Consider the following 22,817-nt stretch of genomic DNA (forward strand, 5'->3'; position numbering starts at 1 on the left):
CCATGTTGCCCAAGCTGGTCTCAATCTCTAGAGCTCAAGCAACCAGCCCACCTTGGCCTCCCAAAGTGCTGGGATTACAGGTGTGAGCCAGTGCCTGGCCCAAGGGCAAATCTTTAAACTTGAGTTTATAATCTTATAGAGGAAGAGACACATCTGTAACCATAATATGAGGCCAAAGAACATAGGCTTGGGGTGTGCTGAAAGGAAGGTAAGATAACACAAGCAGGGCTAGTGGGGGCCAACAACCCAGGGTGACTTACTGAAGAGAAGTGGAAGACGCTGAAGAGTCCTGGGCAGGAGAATGGTATACTACTTGTGCTTTTTGAAAAGATGACTCTAGTGCAACAGTGAGGCCAGAGGCAGAAAATGGACTTAGGTGGCAGCTGTAGAGGCAGACAGAAAACTGCACTGCCAGGGCAGGGGCAGTAGGAACTAAAACAGGTGGATCTGAAAGGCATTACAGAGGTAGAGACAATGTTCTTAGAATATAGGGGTGTGGGAAAGGTGGGGAGCTAAAGAGAACACTAAGATTCTTGCTTTCATGGAAAGACTTTAGAATGGGAAAATAAGAGAAGGTACTGGTTTAAAGGAGCTGTGAGGGACTAACTCAGGATGGGATGGAATGATGGGGAATGCTTTACATAGGAAGTGACATTTAAGCTAGATACTTAAAATATGAGCAGGATAAGTAGAGTTTCACCAAAAAGTAAAAAAGGAGTATTCTAGGCAGAGAAAACAGCACGTGCAAAGACAGAGCATATTACAGTTGAGCAATGGCATGCAGTTTTAGGGAGATGCATTAGATGATAAGAAGGGTAATAAGTAAGGCCAGGTGCAGTGGCTCACACCTGTAATCCCAGCACTTTGGGAGGCCAAGGCAGGTGGATCATGAGGTCAGGAGATTGAGACCATCCTGGCCAACATGGTGAAACCCTGTCTCTACTAAAAATACAAAAATTAGCTGGGTGTGGTTGCGCGCCTGTAATCCCAGCTACTCAGGAGGCTGAGGCAGGAGAATCATTTGAACCTAGGAGGTGGAGACTGCAGTGAGCCGAGATCATGCCACTGCACTCCAGCCTGGTGACACAGCAAGACTCTGTCCCAAAAAAGAAGAACGGTAAGTAATACTAAATTGTGAGGCACTTGCCTCATGCTAAGAAATTGTAGGTGATGAGAAGACAATCAAGGTTTCTAAAGAAAGAACGTAAAGGGGAACAGCATGATCAGGGCTATGTTTCAGAAGGGAAACTGTATGAAGTACAGACTGGAAAGGGAAGATACAAGAGGAAAGCAATAGAGCATAATGGCTAAGATTATGAGGTCTGAACTTAAAGACAACCTAATACAAATTCTGGGTTTATAGCTTAATAGCTCTGCAACCTTGGGCAAGTTATTTACTCTCTCTTTGCCCTCATTTTCCCCAGCTGTAAAATGGGAATAATAATAGTACTTTATCAGGCACATGCCACCACGCCTGGATATTTTTCTTTTATTTTTGTAGAGACAGGATCTTGCTATGTTGTCCAATCTCGAACTCCTGAACTAAAGTGAAGCTCCCACCTTGGCCTCCCAGAGCACTGGGATAACAGGTATGAGCCACTGTGCCCAGCCCATAGTTTCTAATTACACCTTTTTGTATTTTATTAATTTATCTTTTTCTCACTGCCTTAAGTTCCATGAAATCACAAACTGTGTGCTCACCACTGAATTCTTAGAAATCAGTACAATGGCTGCCACAGCATGAGTGTCTTGATAAGTACTTCTCGAATAAATGAAAGATTCCAAACCATATATTTTAAATTAACTCTATTTAAAATGTAACCTTTATATAGAACCCCAGGACACATAGAAGACAACAGTTTGAAGTAAGGGGTATTTGGAGACTTGTTCCCTCTGCTTCTCCCTGGTTCTTGAGTCAGTTCTATAGTTCCATAAAGCTTTACAGAATGCAGTGCAAAAACCATTGTTTGTTACAAACAAGTAATGTATGTCTGAAGTAAGGCAATGACAATAAAGATGCAACAGTAGCTTTGAAAACTGTTTATGATAGGCCCTGACAACCAATTATAGTAGGCCCTCTGTATCCATGGGTTCCCCATCTGTGGATTTAATCAACCTGAGATCAAAAGCATTTTGGAGAAGAAAAAAGCATCTGTACTGAAGATGTATAAACTTTTTTTCTTGTCATTATTTTAAACAATACAATGTAACAACTATTTACATATTATTTACATTGCATTATATAAGTAACCCAAAGATGATTTAAACTATACAAAGGATGTGTGTAGGTTACATGTAAATATTATACCATTTTATGTAAGAGACCTGAGCATCCAAGGATTTTGGCATCTGTGGGAAGTCCTGGAACCAATACTCCACAGATACTGAGGGACAACTGTATAAATGAAGAATGAGAAAAGGAAAATTCTTGAAGCACCTCTAAATTTCATAGCTTGAGTGAACAAATAAATTAACATGTGTGCCAAAAAGCAAGATAAGAATGTAAGAGTGGCTGGGCACGGTGGCTCACGTTTGAAATCCCAGCACTTTGGGAGGTCGAGGCAGGTGGATCACTTGAGGCCAGGAGTTCGAGACCAGTCTGGCCAACATGGTGAAACCCCATCTCCACTAAAAATACAAAAAAATTAGCCGGGCATGGTGGCAGGCACCTGCAATCCCAGCTACTTGAGAGGCTGAGGCAGGAGAATCGCTCAAACCCAGGAGGCAGAGGTTGCAGTTAACCGAGATCACACGATTGCAATCCAGCCTGGGAAACAAGAGCAAAACTCCATCTCAACAACAACAACAACAAAAAGTAAAAGTAACAATAACAATCTCCATTCATCTGAGCATAGTATCACCCCATCAAGCAAATACTATTAATACCCTCGACTTATAGAATAAATCTTTCACAATGTTAAGCAACCTGTCATGATCTTTATTAAAAAAGATCATGAGGCTAATAAGTAGCAGAATTAAGATTCAAACCCAAGTCTGTCCCACTCCAAGTCCAAAATCTAAACAGTCTTGCTATATTGGCAAGCAGTTTGAGGGTTAGGTCTTAGATGTGAGATATCTACTGGATGAACAGTTAGAAATAATCAGTAACTAATGAAAAATATGATTTGGGGTTAGAGATATGGATTTGGGCTCCATTTGGAACAGTGAATAAATTCAGAAGAGTGTCTATCAGAGGATCATGCTTGCTTATAAGGCCTGTAAATGGGTGATGTACTCATTTGCGATTGAAGTTTGTTGATTTACCAAGGTCTCTGCCTTGCACAGATCTAGTGGGCATCAGCATTAAGAGAGGAAGTAAAAAAAACTTTAGGAGAAATTCTAGATCTCTGGGGATTCCTGTTAGGACCTTTATATTATTTTTATTTTGGGAGAATTTAACAGAAAGCCAGTGACACCAACGTCAACAAAAAAAAATGAGACAGCAAAGGTGATAAAGAGAATAGATTTGGGGATCATCATTTTCTCTCCTGCTTGAGATTCCACCGCTCTCAACAAAAATGACTATTATTTGTGCATGGCTCTTTACAACTAACAAAGTGTTTCCCGTTTACAAGGTATTTCCTGTTTACCAATAATGTCACATGAACCTCACAACAGCTCTTTAAGGTGAGGGCATTATTATTTTCACTTTACCAAAGAGGAATGAAGTCCAGAAAAGTTAAGTTTACCTTGCCTAAGGTCATACAGTTAAAAAGTAACCGGGCCACGATGTAACCATGGTCTTCTGGCTCCTAATCTGGGGCTCTTTCCAGAAGACTCACCTGAGATAACATGAGCCACTCACTTACGAACCAAGAGTCATCATCCCTATGTATACTTTCACTGCATTTAAAAATAAAACAGTAGGGGGATAGTGACTGGGAAGGGGCGAATAATATGCTGGTAGTGTTCTGTTTCTTGATGTAGGTGCTAGTAACACAGGTGTGTTCACCTTGTGGAAAGTCCTTGAGCTGTAAACTTTATGTACTTTTCTGTATATATGTCATACTGTAATTATTACATGCCAGGCAAGCCAGGTGTAGAGGCTTGCACTTGTAATCCCAACGACTCAGGAGGCTGAGATGGGAGGATCACGTGAGCCAGGAGTTCAAGACCAGCTTGGGTGACAAAGTGAGACCCCATCTCTCAGAAAAAAAAAAAAGGAAAGAAAAAAAAAGAAAAAAATTGGTTGGGCACGGTGGCTTACGCCTGTAATCTTAGCACTTTGAGAGGCCGAGGCAGACAGATCACCTGAGGCCAGCAGTTCAAGACCAGCCTGGTCAACACGGTAAAACCTCGTCACTACTAAAAATACACACACACACACAATTAGCCAGGTGTGGCGGTGCATGCCTATAATCCCAGCAACTCAGGAGGCTGAGGCACAAGAATCGCTTGAACCTGGAAGGTGGAGGCTACAGTGAACTGAGATCATACCGCTTCACTCCAGCCTGGGTGACACAGCGAGACTCTGTCTCAACAAAAATAACAACAAATAAAAAAAAATTAGTCAGGTATGGTGGCATGCCTGAAGTCTCAGCTACTCAGGAAGCTAACACAGGAGGATCACTTGAACTCAGGAGTTTGAGGCTTCAGTGAGCTACGACTGTGCCACTGTACCCCAGCCTGGGTGACACAACAAGATCCCATCTCTTTTTTTTTTTTCTTTTGAGATGGAGTTTTACTCTTGTTGCCCAGGCTGGAGTGCAGTGGCACGATCTTGGCTCACTGCAACCTCCGCCTTCCAGTTTCAAGTGATTCTCCTGCCTCAGCCTGCCGAGTAGCTGGGATTCCAGGTGTCCACCACCACACCCAGCTAATTTTTGCATTTTTAGTAGCTAATTTAGTAGCTAATTTTTGCATTTCACCACGTTGGCCCGGCTGGTCTTGAACTCCTGACCTCGTGATCCGCCTGCCTCGGCCTCCCCAAGTACTGGGATTACTGGCATGAGCCATCGCGCCCAGGCAAGATCCCATCTCTTTAAAAAAAAAAAAAAAAAGGCAAGCAAAACAAAACCAAAACTCAGGAACACTAAGTTGGATGTGTCACATTTGTTACTCGATTTCTCAAACAGTAGCTACATATAGGACATCCATCAGTTATAAAAAGATGTACAAAATTCCTGCACACTCAAACAATAGTCCCAGTCCAGAATGTCTTAGTGATGTGAATGAATCTGACAGGATTGGAAGTAACAGAAGCCCAGGAAAGGGCAAAGATTTTTGTTAGGAAAACAAAAATGGCATTGAAAATGGAACTATCCTACATCATCAATGATGAGATACCATCAATGATGAGATATCTCAATTTCAGAGATAACAAAAATGTGAAAAAAAAATGGCCATTGACAATTGAAAGATACTACTAATTGTAAAATACATCCCAATTTCAGTGTTAAAATATTTAAAAAGCAAAAAAACAAAAAAAGAAAGCATTTTAAAACAAAGGAAATATAATATTCTAATCTCAAAAGGTAGCTCAATTGTGGGATAACAGATTTGTGAAGCACATCTGCTTGTACAAGCTCTTTAGTTTTAGAGATAAGGACACTAAAGCCTTCAAGTTATTAAATAACCTTACTAAATTAAAGCTCACACATCAGAAAGTTGGTAACTACAACTAGAAAGCTGGTTCCTTGAATGCTCGTTCTCTTGCCACTACCCAGATGCCTCCCTTAAATCCAAAAGAAGATTTACATATTAATTCCATATTAAAACTCTATTTTGACTTTTATATTTCTTTACTTCATTAACTCACTAAAAAACAATAAAAGTTAACCTTTAAAAATCATTTAATTTATTTTTGGGCGTGGTGGCTCATTATCTATAATCCCACCACTTTGGGAGGCTGAGGCAGGTGGACCACTTGAGGTCAGGAGTTCCAGACCAGCCTGGCCAACATGGTGAAACCCCATCTCTACTAAAAATACAAAAATCAGTCAGGCACGGTAGCAGGTGCCTGTATTCCCAGCTACTTGGGAGGCTGAGGCATGAGAATTGCTTGAACCCGGGAGGTGGAGGTTGCAGTGAGCCAAGATCGCAACACTGCACTCCAGCCTGGGGAACAGAGCGAGACTGTTTCAAAAAAAAAAAAAATTGAGCTGGGCGCGGTGGCTCACGCCTGTAATGCCCGCACTTTGGGAGGCTGAGACAGGTGGATCGCCTGAGGTCAGCAGTTCAAGACCAGCCTGGCCAACACAGTGAAATCCCGTCTCTATTAAAAATACAAAAATAAAAAAATTTTTAAAAGCTGGGCGTGGTGGCAGGTGCCTGTAATCCCAGCTACTAGGGAGGCTGAGGCAGAAGAATTGCTTGAACCTGGATGGCGGAGGTTGCAGTGAGCCAAGATTGCGCCACTGCATTCCAGCCTGGGCAACAAGAGCAAAATTCCGTCTCAAAAAAAATTAATTAATTAAGATGAAATGATGTTTAGGAAACTTCATTTCTTGCTTACACAAGTTTGCTCTCCTTGTTCTTCAAAACCAGTGAAGCAATAAAAAGTTAGATAAAAGACAAAATTGGTAATCTCCCAGCCCCTTTCCATTCCTCTCCAAGGCCTCCTACAAGATGAGAAATGGTAACATATTTTTGTGCCCCCAAAAAACATAAATACAAATATATTGGAAAGGGTTTTGTTGCTCTCTGTTTTTAGAAAACTAGGTTTAAACTTTACACATTGCTCTGCTACTTATCTAATAATTTATCAACATCTCCCCCCAAGCGTCAATAACTAAAATTCTAACTCATACTTTTAAAAAGCTACATAGAAGTCCATATAAGGAATATCCATAATGTGTTCACATATTTTTCTATTGAGGGCATGGCTATTTTCATTGTTACCATTTCAAACAATGCTGTAATGAGTATCCTTGATATATTTCAAGTGAAAGCAAAAAAAACTATTTCTACACACTTTCCAACATACTTTCCTTGTTGTCCCATGTTTTGATTGCTCCCGGTCTTATCATCATCCCTACCTCCCTTGCTCAGAGAATCATCCTCAGGGTCCAGTGTGATGACAGAGAGCGAAGTAATTTGGAGAATGTCAAGATAAGACATGTGATAGTGACTGCTGGTAAATTGAAAATGGCCTGTCGGCTGGGCACGGTGGCTCAAGCCTGTAATCCCAGCACTTTGGGAGGCCGAGACGGGCGGATCACGAGGTCAGGAGATCGAGACCATCCTGGCTAACACGGTGAAACCCCGTCTCTACTAAAAAAAATACAAAAAACGAGCCGGGCGAGGTGGCGGGTGCCTGTAGTCCCAGCTACTCGGGAGGCTGAGGCAGGAGAATGGCGTAAACCCGGGAGGCGGAGCTTGCAGTGAGCTGAGATCCGGCCACTGCACTCCAGCCTGGGCCACAGAGTGAGACTCCATCTCAAAAAAAAAAAAAAAAAAAAAAAGAAAAAAAAGAAAATGGCCTGTCTTGGCTGCCTCTCCCAGCCACTTGCACATGCTATCCCCCTCCTCTCCTTACATGTGCTCCCTGTTCCGGTCCCAGCACCTGCTTCCAACTCAACTGATGTGAAAAGAGTTGCCTACCTTGACATATTCCTAACCCTGGCAAGTGCAGACAGGCCCGGGAGCTCTCCAAACAATTGGGAAGGAGAAAAAATACATTATCACTGTGAAATAATATAATACAGAGGTATCTAGAGTAAAATGTAAAACTCTCTCTTCGTTAAGCCTCAATCCACATTTGCCAGTGGCACTCCCCAGCTCACAAGTGACCACTGTTAGAAGTCTGTTGTACAATCTTTCCGATTTTTCCTAAGCATGTACACATACAGGTATATATTCACATACAGGTATGTATGTTTGGTCCACATACCTGTAATCATACCATATGTTCTGCAACTTGCCCTTTTCATGTAAAAATTTCTTTGACATGTTTCCATATCAGCACATAATAGATTCCTCACATTTTTAAATAATTTTTTTTGAGACACAGTCTCACTCTGTCACCCAGGCTGGAGTGCAGTGGTGCCATCATGGCTCACTGCAACCTCGACCACCTGGGCTCAGGTGATCCTCCCACCTCAGCCTCCCGGTAGCTGGGACTACAGGTGTGCACCACCATACCCAGCTAATTTTTTTGTAGAGATGGGGTTTCACCATGTTGCCCAAACTGTTCTCAAACTCCTAGGCTCAAACAATCCACCCACCTTGCCCTCGCAAAGTGCTGGGATTACAGGTGTGAGCCATCGTGGCTGGCAATTCCTTACACTTTTAAAAGCTTAAAAAGGGCCGGGCGCGGTGGCTCAAGCCTGTAATCCCAGCACTTTGGGAGGCCGAGACGGGCGGATCACGAGGTCAGGAGATCGAGACCATCCTGGCTAACAGGGTGAAACCCCGTCTCTACTAAAAAATACAAAAAACTAGCCGGGCAAGGTGGCGGGCGCCTCTAGTCCCAGCTACTCGGGAGGCTGAGGCAGGAGAATGGCATAAACCTGGGAGGCGGAGCTTGCAGTGAGCTGAGATCCGGCCACTGCACTCCAGCCTGGGCGACAGAGCGAGACTCCGTCTCAAAAAAAAAATAAATAAATAAAATAAAATAAAATAAAATAAAATAAAAGCTTAAAAAGATCCTATGGTAAGAATGTGCCACAACTTTTTTTTCCCATTTTGCTACATCTGGACATTTAAGTTGTTCACAGTGTTTTGCCATGTCAAAGAATGCTGCATTGATAACACTGGCAGCACATCTCTAATTTTACACACAAGCTAATATTTCTCTAGAATATATACTAATAATTAGAATTGATGGGTTGAAAAGCTTGTGTATTTTAAATGTTAAAAGACATTCCCAAGTTACCATCTAAAATTGTGTACTATTTTATAGTCTCACCAACAGAGGATAAAAATTCCCATCTACACCCTTCTACCAACATATTTTATCAATATATAAGATAGAACATATTATTGTTTTAATTTATATCTTATTTCCAGAAAAGTTAAACATCTCCTCACATGTGCAACTGTTCATTCTTATTTCTTATGAAAGGTATTACCATTTTGATTTTAAACATGAGGGTTCAGAGATGCTAGAATAACACAACCAGTAAGTAGCAGACATCAGAGCTTTTTTTTTTTTTTAACAATTTCCCATCAAAACTAGGCCTCTTTTTGTCAAGTGTACTTCCCCCTACCAGCAGCCAGCAAACTATAGCCTGTAAGTTAGTAGCCCATATTTTGTAAATCAGGTTTTACTAAAACATAGCCACGCCCATTCATTTAAGTATTGTGTACGGCTGCTTTTGTTCTCCAATGGCAGAGGTGAGTAGTTACAACCATATGGTCTGCAAAGCCTAAAATATTTACTACTGGGGTCTAAACAGAAACAATAACTTGGCCGGGCACAGCGACTCACACCCGTAATCCCAGTACCTTGGGAGGCTGAAGTGGGTGGACTGCTTGAGCCGAGGAGTTTGAGACCAGCCTGGGCAACATGGCAAGATTCCATCTCTACAAAAATCACAAAAATAGCCAGCTGGGGTGGCACACACCTATAGTCCCAGATACTCGGGAGGCTGAGGTGGGAGGACTGCTTGAGCCTGGGAGGCCAAGGCTGTGGTGAACCGTCATTGCACCACCACATTCCAGCCTGGGAGACAGAGCGAGACTTCATGTCAAAAAAAACAAAACACACACACACAAAAAAAAACAAGAAAAGTTCAAGTCTGGGCACAGTGGCTCAGGCCTGCAATCCCAGTACTTTGGGAGGCCGAGCGAGTCCCCATCGCTACAAAAAATAAAAAAAATTAGGCTAGGCACGGTAGCCCACACCTGTAATCCCAGCATTTTGGGAGGCCAAGGTGGGCGGATCACGAGGTTAGGAGAATCGAGACTATCCTGGCCAACATGGTGAAACCCCATCTCTACTAAAATTACAAAAATTAGCTGGCCGTGGTGGCATGTACCTGTAAACCCAGCTATTCAGGAAGCTGAGGCAGGAGAATCACTGGAACCAGGGAGTTGGAGGCTGCAGTGAGCCGAGATCATGCCACTGCACTCCAGCCTGGCGACACAGCAAGACTCTGTCTAAAAAAATTAAAAAATTAAAAATTAGCCAGGCACAGGGGTGTGTGTCTGTAGTTCCAGCTACTTGGGAGGCTGAGGCAGGAGGACCCCTTGAACCAAGGAGTTCCAGGTTGCAGTGAGCTATGATCGCACCACTGCACTCCAGAATCTGGGTGATAGAGCAAGACCCTGTCCCAAAACAAAAAAAGAAAAGCTTCTCAGTGGGGATTAGTGATGGTCTAATTGGCCACAGCCAGAGCATGGCTATGTTACAGTGTGTGGCTCATTTTCTAATAAATTTATATGCAGTATAGGTCTGGTATATAATCCCAAAGGAAAGAGCCCAAAACACTCAAATGAAGTGTTTGGTGTTGCAACACCAAAAGATTTCCTATGCACTACTCTTCACCTTCCTTGTTTCCTTCTTTCTTTCTTTTTTTTGGAGACAGAGCCTCATTCTGTTGCCCAGGCTGGAGTGCAGTGGTATAATCACAGCTTACCACAGCCTCAACCTCCCAGGCTCAAGTGATCCTCCTTCCTCAGACTCCTGAGTAGCCGGGACCACAGGTGGGAGCCACCACCCCTGGCAAATTTTTGTATTTTTGTAGAGACAGGGCCTTGCCATGTTGCCTAGGCTCATCTTGAACTCCTGGCCTCAAGCAATCCTTCTGCCTCTGCCTCCCAAAGTGCTGGGATTATAGGCATGAGCCACCATGCCTGGCCCCTTATTTAATTTTGTCTAATGGGAAACAAACAAATCTGGTTCCTACTGTCCTTCAGTGATTTTGACAATGTAGTTCCTACCTACACACTACAATAATATAAAACCAAAGCAAGCTCCACTATTTCTACTGCTAAACACCCCCAACAAACACACATACACACCATACCACCCCACACCCCACCCCCACCCCACACCACACCACACAACCCAACACAGGTGTCTCCTTCCCTTTTGCTAGCAGATTGGCTAGGAAGCAGCTGAACATTTCCAGCATGTCAAACCAACTGCTAAGAGCTAGGGCCCCTGACCATTGTGGGAAAGGAAGGCCAATTCTCCCCTCTAGATCGTACCCTTCTGAAGATCCTGGCCATGAAAAAAGTTATTTCTACAGAGAATTTTAAGCCATTCAATTCCTGTACGGCAGGCAGGGAAGGTGTCATCCTCCCCATTTCATCAGTGGAGGAACTCAGTGTAACTTGTTTCATTTCCTCTTACTTCAAAAGGTCACTTTAAGTAACAGGGTCATTTAGGTAATATCAGTGATCTTTTCAATTTCTCCTCACATTCTTTCCCAAATTTTGGTTTTACAAAATAATGGTTAAAAAAAAAAAGCTATCATACTCTCCAGGAAATTTAACTTAATATAGAATTTTGAATGAGAAATTAATAATCAAAGAACAGTGCATTTTAGGCCAGGTGCGGTGGCTCACGCCTGTAATCCTAGCACTTTAGAAGGCCAAGGCGGGTGGATCACTTGAGGTCAGGAGTTCGAGACCAGCCTGGCCAACATGGTGAAACCCTGTCTCTACTTAAAATACAGAAAATTAGCTGGGTGTGGTGGTACGCACCTGTAATCCCAGCTACTTGGGAGGCTGAGGCAGGAGAATCACTTGAACCCGGGAGGCGGAGGTTGCAGTGAGCTGAGATCGCGCCATTGCACTCCAGACTGAGGGACAAGAGCGAGACTTCATCTCAAAAAACTAACAAACAAAGAACAGTGCATTTTCTTACACAAATAAACAGATATTAAGTGGTTCTCTGGATAGGAACTTGGCAATACATATCAACCTTAATGCCTGTAATCCTAGCACTTTGGGAGGCTGAGGCGGGTGGATCACCTAAGGTAAGGAGTTCAAGACCAGCCTGACCAACATGGAGAAAACCGTCTTAAAAAAATACAAAATTAGCCAGGCGTGGCAGCGCATGCATGTAATCCCAACCACTCGGGAGGCTGAGGCAGGAGAATCGCTTGAACCTGGAAGGTGGAGGTTGCAGTGAGCTGAGATCGCGCCATTGCACTCTAGCCTGGGCAACAAGAGCGAAACTCCATCTCAAAAAAAACAAAAAACAAAAAACAAAACCTTGATATTTGGGCCAGGTGTGGTGGTGGCACATGCCCAAAATCCCAGCACTTTGGGAGACTGAGGTGGAAGGACTGCTTGAGCCCAGGAGTTCAAGACCAGCCTAGGCAACATAGTGAGACCTCATCTCTACAAAAAAATTAAAATTTAGCCAGCTATGGTGGTGCACACCTGTGGTCCCAGTTACTCGGGAGGCTGATGTGAGAGGATCACTTGAACCCCAGAAGGTTGAGACTGCAGCGAGCTGTGATCACACCACTGCACTCCAGCCTGGGTGACAGAGTGAGACCCTGTCTCAAAACAAAGAAACAAAGAAACAAAAATGTTCATATTTGGCTGGGTATGGTGGCTCACACCTGCACCAGGAGAATCTCTTGAGGCCGGGAGTTCGAGACCAGCAATCTTCTCGCCTCAGCCTCCCAAAGTGCTGGTGCTAGGATGACAGGCGTGAGCCACTGCACCCAGCCTAAACTAGTAAATTTTGTTACATACATTTTACCAAAACTCAAAAAAAAAAAAAAAAAAGCTGGCTGGGTACAGTGGTTGAAGCTTATCACCCCAGCACTTTGGAAGGCCAAGTTAGGAGGATTGCTTGAGCCCAGGAGTTCAAGACCAGCCTGGGGAACACAGTGAGACCATGTTTCTACAAAAAATTTAAAAATTAGCCAGGTATGGTGGTGCACACCTGTAGTCCCAGCTACTCGGAGGCTAAGGTGGGAGGATCACTTGAGTCTGAGCTTGGGAGGCTGAAACTGCAATAAGCTGTGATCATACTACTGCACTCTAGCCTGGGTAATAGAGTGAGATCTTGTGGTCAAAAAAAAAGAAGCTCATGTTCTTTTATCAAACAATTCCAATCACAGAAATAAAAGTTTAGGAAACAATCTGAAATACAAAGATACATGGACATTAACAGAATTATTCATTATTCTGAAAAACTGAAGAAAAACTAAATATCTAACAATAACTTAAATTATGGCATGAATATACATATGATGAAATCTTAAGCAGTCACTTAAAATGTTTTAAATAAGTTTGGCTGGGTACAGTGGCTCACGCCTATAATCCCAGCACTTTGGAAGGCTGAGGTGGGAGGATTGCTTAAGGCCAGGAGTTCAAGACCAGTTTGGGCAACACAGTGGACTCCACTTCTACAAAAAATAAAAAAATAAAAAATTAGCTGGGCATGATGGCATGCGTCTGTAGTCCCAGCTACTTGGGAAGCTAAAGCAGGAAGATCACTTGAGCCCAGGAGCTCAAGGCTGCAGTGAGCTAGGACTGCAACTGTACCACTGCACTCCAGCCTGAGTGACAAAGCAAGTCCCCGTCCCTGAAAAAAAAAAAAAGTTTTAAATAATTTTAATGACATGGGGAAATACTCAGGAAACGCTGAATTTTAAAAGCAGGATATAGGCTGGGTGCAGTGGCACATGCCTGTAATCCCAGCCCTTTGGGAGGCCAAGGCAGGTGAATCGCTTGGGCTCAGGAGTTCAAGACCAGCCTGGGGAACATGGTGAAACCCTATCTCTACAAAAAATACAAAAATTAGCCGGGCACAGTGGCATGCACCTGTAGTCCCAGATATTTGGGAGGCTGAGGTAGGAGAATCACTTGAGCCCAGGAGGTTGAGGCTGCAGCGAGCTGTGATTGTACCACTGCACTCAAGCCTGGGTGAGAGAGTGAGACCCTGTCTCAAAAAAAAAAAAGGTAGGATAAAACTATTATGGTATGGCCCCATTTTTAGAACTATATATACAAATATTTATAGACAGATAGATATATCATATACATATCTATCCCTCTCCCCACATACTTGTGAATTTGTATATGTGTATGTATACTTGTAAGGAAGTATACCAAATAACGTTCATTTCCGAGTTGTGGAATTATGGGTGCCTTTTACTTTCTCCCTTAACACATTATTTTTCATGTTTTCTAAATAGTACCATCATATACAATTAGGAAAAAATTAGTTTCATATTTTTTTTTTTTTTTTTTTTTTTGAGACGGAGTCTTGCTCTGTCGCCGGGGCTGGAGTGCAGTGGCCGGATCTCAGCTCACTGCAAGCTCCGCCTCCCGGGTTCACGCCATTCTCCTGCCTCAGCCTCCCGAGTAGCTGGGACTACAGACGCCCGCCACCTCGCCCGGCTAGTTTTTTGTATTTTTTTAGTAGAGACGGGGTTTCGCAGTGTTCGCCAGGATGGTCTCGATCTCCTGACCTCGTGATCCGCCCGTCTCGGCCTCCCAAAGTGCTGGGATTACAGGCTTGAGCCACCGCGCCCGGCCTATATTGTTTAATCTAGTAATCTATTTGTAGATATGTATCATAAAAAAAACCAAAAACATAGACAAAAACTTATGCATAATAATGTTCATGTAAAGATACACAAAAAACTATTAATATATAATGGTTACTTCTGCAGGGCAGAACTAGGGCAAAGACTTTTTGGGGACTTATTTGTTACATCTATTACAAAAATGATTTGAAAAAAAATTCAATTATTATTTTTAAAAACCTGAAAGCATATAAAATTCCTATATGATAGACTATTATGCAGCCATTACAAATATTTATGAAGAGTATATATAAATTTATATAATGAAAAAATGGTAAATGGGGAAAAAAGCAGAATATAAAATTTTAGGTAACATATGATCTGGAAATTGCAAAACCAGAAATATGCAAGCACAAAATACTAAAAGAAAATATGCTAAAATAAGAACAGTAGTGTTCTCCAGATAGTGGGATTATGGGTGATTTTAGTTTTCTTCCTTATACTTCTCTGTGTTTTTCACATGTCCTAGAATGAGTATAGACTATTTTCCAATCAGGCTCAAAAAATGTTTTTGGTTTCTGCCCTATAATGAAAAGCCCGCTCCTTGTGAGAAATTTTATCCACAAAGAATTATCAGTAGTAAGCAATCCACTAGCAATAAGACTGTTCATAATGTATATGCCTAAGAAAATCATCTTTAGTGGGTAGTGAGCTCAGTGTAAAGGGACACAGCTCTGACCACTTCCTGCCTTCTTGCTTTTGGAGTTGTTTTAGTAAATATAACTGAGGAATCAAGATCCCAAACATGAGATGCCTGACAAACTTTATACTGTATTATAAGAACCAGGACCACCACCTTCTCTCAACCTAACCTCTAAGACTTTACACCGAAGAACAGACAAGATTTAAATAACATAGATTGGGTCATGTTAGTCTGTAAATCAAAAACACTTAATAGCTAATTCCATGAAGAATAAAATCCAAATCTCTTAGCCTGACACTTAAGGTTCTCTAAGATCCAACCATCAAAATTTCCTTCCCAGCCTCATCTTCAGTTCATTCCCTAAAATATCCTCTATCTCAGGCACATTTTCCCCATATATGCCAGGCACTTTCCAAGCTCTGTGCCTTTGCCCATGGTGTGACCTCCATCAAATGCCCTGTCTCCTAAACCTACTGAACTCCTATTATTCCTTTACAACCTGGCTAAAATGCCTTCTCCCTTCAGAAACTCTCCTTATCACTCCCACAATCAGGAACAATTGTTCTTTCCTCGACATGCTCCCATATTGCTTGTTCCTCTGCAAAGTTAATTACAATCCTCCCTGGGTGGATGCTAGCTGTAATACTTGTTTCATTTTACTAAACTCCTGGAGGGCAGAAACCATTTTAAAATCATTTCTACTCCAGCACACTGCTTGCACACAGTAGGTACTAAATATGCTGCCTGAGTAAATGACAGCCAATTGGCCCTAATCTGAATTCTTTCAGTGGTACAGCCATGGATGGCAAATTGTCAAAGAAGCTAGTCCCTCTAATTGCAAATTATATATGTAGCATGAGTGACCAGCAGAAAATGTCAAGGGCTTGCCACTTTATGAGGACTGGCAACATGACTACATTTACACAATCTAATTAAAACTAAAGGGCACTGAGGGAAAAGAAGAGAAATAGGGAGATTAAGAGGTGTGGATTCTACAGGTCACCTCCTCTCCTTAGTGAGCTTGCTAGGCACTAGGCTGGAAGATCTGGGCTACAAAGTAGCCTATTTTATCTTTGAGGTCACCTGTAGGATCTAAGTATTGAAAAGCAACTGATTATGCCACTTTGTCCTCCAGCAACTGGCCCTGCTCTTGGGCATTAACTTCTAATTCTAGTACACAAGGCTTTTTCTCTAAATGAATCCCACTGTACCAATCATGAGGAGAATCCCTTTAAAGAAAGGCTTGAAATTAGTAACAGCAGGAAACAAAGTCTCTCAATTCTCTGAATCACAATATCTACACTGTCCATTTTGATGAAATTCACCCCCACCTCCTTCAAACAATAAGTCCTACCAAGGAATGACTTCTCTTGGGACTAACATGTCCTGTGATTGTTTTTCAGGAGCAGGCTTCCAGTGCCTGCTTCTCATTAAATAGCTACTTAATATTTGATCATCCAGCTGTGACTCTAAGTACAGAGTAAAGTAACTATAATTTAGGAAGTAAAAAGGAAATTCCACTCCTACCCCAAGTCCAGTAGTCAAACAGCTTAGAATAGACATTTCCCTACCTCAGACCTCCTTAGGCTTATCCAATTTTCAGATCTAGAACTTTTAGCATCTCTTAACTTTTCCAATATAAAAATGAGGAAAACAATGTTTAAAGTAAGAAAGAGAACTGCAAATGATTATACAGTAACTTAGTGACAGAATCTTTTGAACAGGCTAATACCTCATTTTACTGATCAGTTTTCAAGACCACCATTTCCAGGAACAGACTACAGGGCACTATAATATAATCAGCTTGATTTGCATATATTCAAGGTAACAGCCCCTATGCTTGACCCCTTCACCATCTTCCTGCCTACCTTTTTTCAAACCCACAACTGCTAACAACAAAAAACAAATCAATGTAGTGATTTAATACATCATTTCTCCCTAAAACAGACTGGAGCTACCAAACCATCGGCTTCAGCCTCATCACCTGGGACTCATCTTGATTGATTTGGGTGTGCTGGTGGGCAGTGGCTGCCACAGCCTGAAGAACTCTTCTAACTCTTTCTGTGGGTCTTCTGGAGATGGGACTGCAATGGCTCCTCAGCTGCAGTTTCCTATAGAGCAACATGTTTCAACTCTTTTCAGCCCTCAACACACTTGTGATTTGGGAGGAGTACCAGGAGAAAGACCAGTTTTTGGCAGGGCACGGTGGCTCACGCCTGTAATCCTAGCACTTTGGGAGGCCAAGTCGGGTGGATCACTTGAGGTCAGGAGTTCAAGACCAGCCTGGCCAACATGGTGAAACCCTGTCTCTACTAAAAATACAAAAAATTAGCTGGGCATGGTGGCACATGCCTGTAATCACAGCTACTAGGGAGGCTGAAGCAGGAGAACCGCTTGAACCCGAGAGGTAGAGGTTGCAGTGAGCCGAGATCCCGCCATTGCACTCCAGCCTGGGTGACAAGAGACCCTGTCTACAAAAAAAAAAAAAAAAAAAAAGAAAGGCCAGTTTTCTCCACTATCTAGTCACCCCAATGTATAAGCAAGCATATGCACAGTTACTATAAAGGGAAGTGACTTGTTTTCAAGCAGACATTTCTAATCTTATTAAATCAAATGAAAACTGCAATCAAAATACTCTCCTTAGGAAGTTATTTACTTATTCTAACAAAACACTTCTTTGGGAGCTGCTTTTAAAGTCTACTCCATGTGAGACAAACAGAAAAATTTGGTGTTACTGTTTTATAGTCACACCTCATTCTTCACCAAAAAAGGTATGGCCTTGCATGATTTTTTGGCTCATGGCATCTTCTGGCTGTTTCTAAAAACGGAATGCACCACGCTAAGAGTAAAGATTTGCTACCTCTGAGCATACTCAAAGATTGGCTCAGAGGTAATCTGAGGCAATGACACCATCACCAAAGGAAATCTAAAGGCTGAGAACACAATTACTTTGAAGGGGTCAAACTTATAAACATTGTAATTACCCCATAATTACAATCAAGGGGGCAAGACATATACAATATCTGTCACATTTGTTCAGCTATTACATTACTTTATAATTACACATTATATAATGATAAATTTTGGCCCTGGAAGAAATCTTCAAGATCATATAATCCAAACTGTCCCTTTACACATATGAGGAAAGTTCAGTCCATTGAAGTTAGGCAATTTGTCCCTGGTCACACATCTGGTTAGCGACAGTCAGGACGAGAAACCCAGACACCCAAACTCCCAGCATAATGCACCCACACATACTTATGCATACAGCTCCTCCTCCCCTGCTTCTCACTTCCTTCATTCCCCTGATCAAAAGGGACATAAATAACTTGGGACACTAAAGCACACCAAGAATGGTTCTGAAACCCAGTAGTGGAGAAATAATGGCTTAAAGACCAGGACTTCTCTGCAGTGGCCTCAATGGCCAATGTTTAGTGTCTGGCTCACAAGAGTTCGAGGCAATCTACTTCAGAGCAAGGTCCAATGAAAACCTCTGAACACCACCCTACCACAGTTAGAAAAATATCTTTATTAAACCTCTCTGCTCTCCTCCTACAGTAACCTGTTTGCTTCAAATAATTGAAAGACAGTCATTCTGAAGAACCTGAGTCAAGGAAAAAGTAAATAGTAGAGCTCCTGCTCAGGACAAATCTGACCTATGAAAAAGTAGAGGGCAGGAACCATTTTGACTTACCTCCTGGTGGAAGCCTCCACGCACTAGAACAGGGTGATCCCTGGCAGTCTGGCTTAGTTTCCACCTAGGGAAGGGGCAAAGGGACAGGAATGATTACTCATTCCCCTAACCTACCCACTCTTGGTCAGCTCAGCCTCACGTTATCCTGGGCAACCCCAGCATTCTGTGGATCGGACAGCAAGCAGAAGGGAAGCCATGCAGGCCAGGTCAATGGGGTGAGTCAGTGGCAGAGCAGGAAGAGTCACTGGGGCAGAAATTCTGGCCTTCCGTGGCAAGACTGCCAAGCCACACCCACACTTGGTCAGCACTGTGAAGGCCCTGCCCTGTTAGGATTTCAGTCTCTAAGCCAGAAAGCTGCTTCCTCAGGAGGCCCCACACCACTCTCATTTTCAAGTGTCTCTCCTCCTGCTCAAAAATCTTCCACCAAAAAAAAAAAAAATCTTCCACAGTTTTCTTCTCCCTAAAGCATCATATCTAAATTCTTTGGCTTAACTTTCCAAATCCTCCATTATATGGCCTCAAGTCATTTATTCAACCTTATTTCCCACTATTCTACAGAATACACTCTGAATTGATCAAGCCAATCTTCCCACTTCTCTCTGCGTGAGCCAAGCCTTTTCTTATTTCCCTGCCTTCAATTATCCAGGAGTGGTAAATTCAAACGTCGTCAGGGGTCAGGCAAGTAACAGAAACAAATGATCCAGGCAAGGCGCAGTGGCTGACAGCGGTAATCCCAGCACTTTGGGAGGCTAAGGTGGGCGGCTCACTTAAGCTCAGGAGTTCGGGACCAGCCTGGGCAACATAGAAAAACTCTGTCTCTACAAAAATACAAAAAATTAGCCAGGTGTGGTGGATTATGCCTGGGTTCTACCTACTTGGGAGGTTGCAGTGAGCTGAGACCACACCACTGGACTCCAGCCTGGGCAAAGGAGTAAAACCCTGTATCCAAACAAAACAAAACAAAACGATTCAGCGGGGCACATGGCAGATCTAGGAAACGATGCACTCCCGTAAAGGCATTCAAATATTTTAATTCAAATATTTATGTAGTATCTCATTGTGAGCATCACAGTAACCTTTTTTTTTTTTTTTTTTTTTTTTTGAGACGGAGTCTCGCTGTGTCGCCCAGGCTGGAGTGCAGTGGCGCGATCTCGGCTCACTGCAAGCTCCGCCTCCCGGGTTCCCGCCATTCTCCTGCCTCAGCCTCCGAGTAGCTGGGACTACAGGCGCCCGCCACTGCGCCCGGCTAGTTTTTTTCTGTATTTTTTAGTAGAGACGGGGTTTCACCGTGTTAGCCAGGAGGGTCTCGATCTCCTGACCTCGTGATCCGCCCGCCTCGGCCTCCCAAAGTGCTGGGATTACAGGCTTGAGCCACCGCGCCCGGCCCACAGTAACCTTTTTTTTTGAGACGGAGTCTCGCTCTGTCGCCCAGGCTGCAGTGCAGTGGCCAGATCTCAGCTCACTGCAAGCTCCGCCTCCCAGGTTTACGCCATTCTCCTGCCTCAGCCTCCCGAGTAGCTGGGACTACAGGCGCCCACCACCTTGCCCGGCTAGTTTTTTTGTATTTTTTAGTAGAGATGGGGTTTCACCGTGTTAGCCAGGATGGTCTCGATCTCCTGACCTTGTGATCTGCCCGTCTCAGCCTCCCAAAGTGCTGGGATTACAGGCTTGAGCCACCGCGCCTGGCCACAGTAACCTTTTAAATAGTTACTAATACTCTATCTTGCAAATGAGGAAACTTCCCCAAGGTTAGGTAACTGGCAAGATGCTGGGCACAGTCTCTAAACCTGTCTGATGCCAAAGCAAGAGGCTTCTAGCAGTACAAACACCATGGAAGATATAGAACCCTCAAAGTCACTTTTCATGATACACAACCTTAATAGTAGGATGGGAAGCCCAAATCACAGCTTATCTAATCATATCCCAACTGCCTCCAATTCTGTCCATCTTCCAAACCCCATCTTTCTCCCAAAATATTTCATTCCTAGTTATTCCAAGTCCTACTGAATTCCTTCTTCTGTAAATTCCTACAGGGTTTATAGATTAGATAGCACAAATAAGTGCTAAATTATATACTGTCTTACAAAATCAGATACTGCTTCTATGTATTTTAGTGTCAGCCTCATCAATCAAACTATTAATCTATATAGTTCTACCACCAAAAACGCCTAACCTGAATCTAATCCAGAAGAAACAATCAGACATTTGTCTTTCATGCTATGAAAGACAAAAAGGCGGCCGGGCGCAGTGGCTCAAGCCTGTAATCCCAGCACTTTGGGAGGCCGAGACGGGCGGATCACGAGGTCAGGAGATCGAGACCATCCTGGCTAACACGGTGAAACCCCGTCTCTACTAAAAAAATACAAAAAATTAGCCGGGCGAGATGGCCGGCGCCTGTAGTCCCAGCTACTCGGGAGGCTGAGGCGAGAGAATGGCGTAAACCCAGGAGGCGGAGCTTGCAGTGAGCTGAGATCCGGCCACTGCACTCCAGCCTGGGCGACAGAGCGAGACCCCGTCTCAACAACAACAACAAAAAAAAAAAAAAAAAAAAAGAAAAAAAAAAGAAAGACAAAAAGGCATTCAGATTAAAAAAGAACTGTTCAAAGTTAAAGCAGACTAAAGACATGACAGTCATGACAAGTGCATAAATACATGCGTGATCCTTCAGTGAATCCTGAATTTTAAAAAACTCAATAAAAGACATCATTGGGAAAATACAAGAAATCTGAACAAGTACTATACATTGGATGCATTGAATCAATGTTAAGTTTCCTGAGTGTTAAGAGTACTGTAGTTATACAGGAAGATACTTTTTTCTTATGAAATACTTGCTGAAATAAGGATTAAATAATATGATATTTATATCTAACAGTCAAAAAGATTCAGAAAAGGATAAACAGAGAGCAAATTTGGCAAAATGTTAACAGGGAAGCTAAATGAAAAGTATATAAGTATTTGTTATATTATTTTGCAAAATATCTATAGGTTTGAAAATTTTCAAAATAAAAAAATTTAGTAAGGAGCGAAATCCTGTACTATATACTTTTTTATATACTCAGATCTGTGACAGATATAATAGGCACTCATTACATTAGGTGTCTGCTCACTACCTAAGAAAACTGGGCATTTGGAGGTCAGCAATCAGACAGAGTCCACTTTGCTGCAGCTCATGAGGGGTATAGTAGGAAATTCTTAGGGAATAAGAGGTTTCTCCAAAACTCACATTGTCGGCCGGGCATGGTGGCTTTGGCTCAAGCCTGTAATCCCAGCTCTTTGGGAGGCTCAGACGGGCAGATCACGAGGTCAGGAGATCGAGACTATCCTGGCTAACACGGTGAAACCCCGTCTCTACTAAAAAAAAAAAAAATACAAAAAACTAGCTGGGCAAGGTGGCGGGCGGCCTGTAGTCCCAGTTTCTCGGGAGGCTGAGGCAGGAGAATGGCGTGAACCCGGGAGGCGGAGCTTGCAGTGAGCTGAGATCCGGCCACTCCACTCCAGCCTGGGCGACAGAGTGAGACTCCGTCTAAAAACAAAAACAAAAACTCAAATTGTCTCACCACAGGAAATCTAGAAAAGCAGGCAATTACCTCTCTCCTCATTGAGGCCATTACAGAAGTACAGGCCATCACAGGGCTGAATGCAGTTGCTGCCCACACGTTGGTACCCAGTGGTAAGGTGGATACAATGTGACCTCAGAGGACCAAGTGTTGAGGTCACATTGCATCCACCTTGCCACCAGGTACCAAAAATTTGACAACATGCAAAACAAGTGTCTCTGGCCAGTCACAGGAAGGCACTCAAGTATCAAATAAACATGCCTGAAATACATGCAGTCTTTCCTTCTCACCAGATAAACCAGTTCTCAGCTGCAATAAAGCAGAAGAAATCTGCAAGGCTGAATCACTGGCATTTCCTGTGCAGACTTCAAAGAAACTGGCCCTTCAATAGGAGAGAAAGAGCAGGCGACACAGCTGCCAAAAGAGGCCTCAACCCAGGATCATGCTATGCAATAATGCCTTCTCTCCCTTCTACAGCCATC

The 22,817-nt window shown here is 43.0% G+C and overlaps 1 protein-coding gene across 4 annotated transcripts in view; it reads right to left on the bottom strand.

Annotated features, from left to right (window-relative positions):
* Positions 1-22,817, bottom strand: part of NUMA1 (nuclear mitotic apparatus protein 1) — an 82,319-nt gene that overhangs the window by 51,612 nt on the left and 7,890 nt on the right. For 2 of the 4 annotated variants that reach the window (XM_033207461.1, XM_033207463.1), the window contains exon 2: positions 18,779-18,842. The gene's annotated coding sequence lies outside the window, so the exon portion shown is untranslated. Of the gene's footprint in view, positions 1-11,592; positions 11,691-18,778; positions 18,843-22,817 lie in introns of those variants that run through there. The other 2 variants (XM_033207467.1, XM_033207465.1) reach the window with 2 other exon arrangements.

The sequence above is a fragment of the Trachypithecus francoisi genome, unplaced genomic scaffold (assembly GCF_009764315.1).
Source record: "Trachypithecus francoisi isolate TF-2019V2 unplaced genomic scaffold, Tfra_2.0 Lachesis_group8, whole genome shotgun sequence".
Classification (NCBI taxonomy): Eukaryota; Metazoa; Chordata; class Mammalia; order Primates; family Cercopithecidae; genus Trachypithecus; species Trachypithecus francoisi.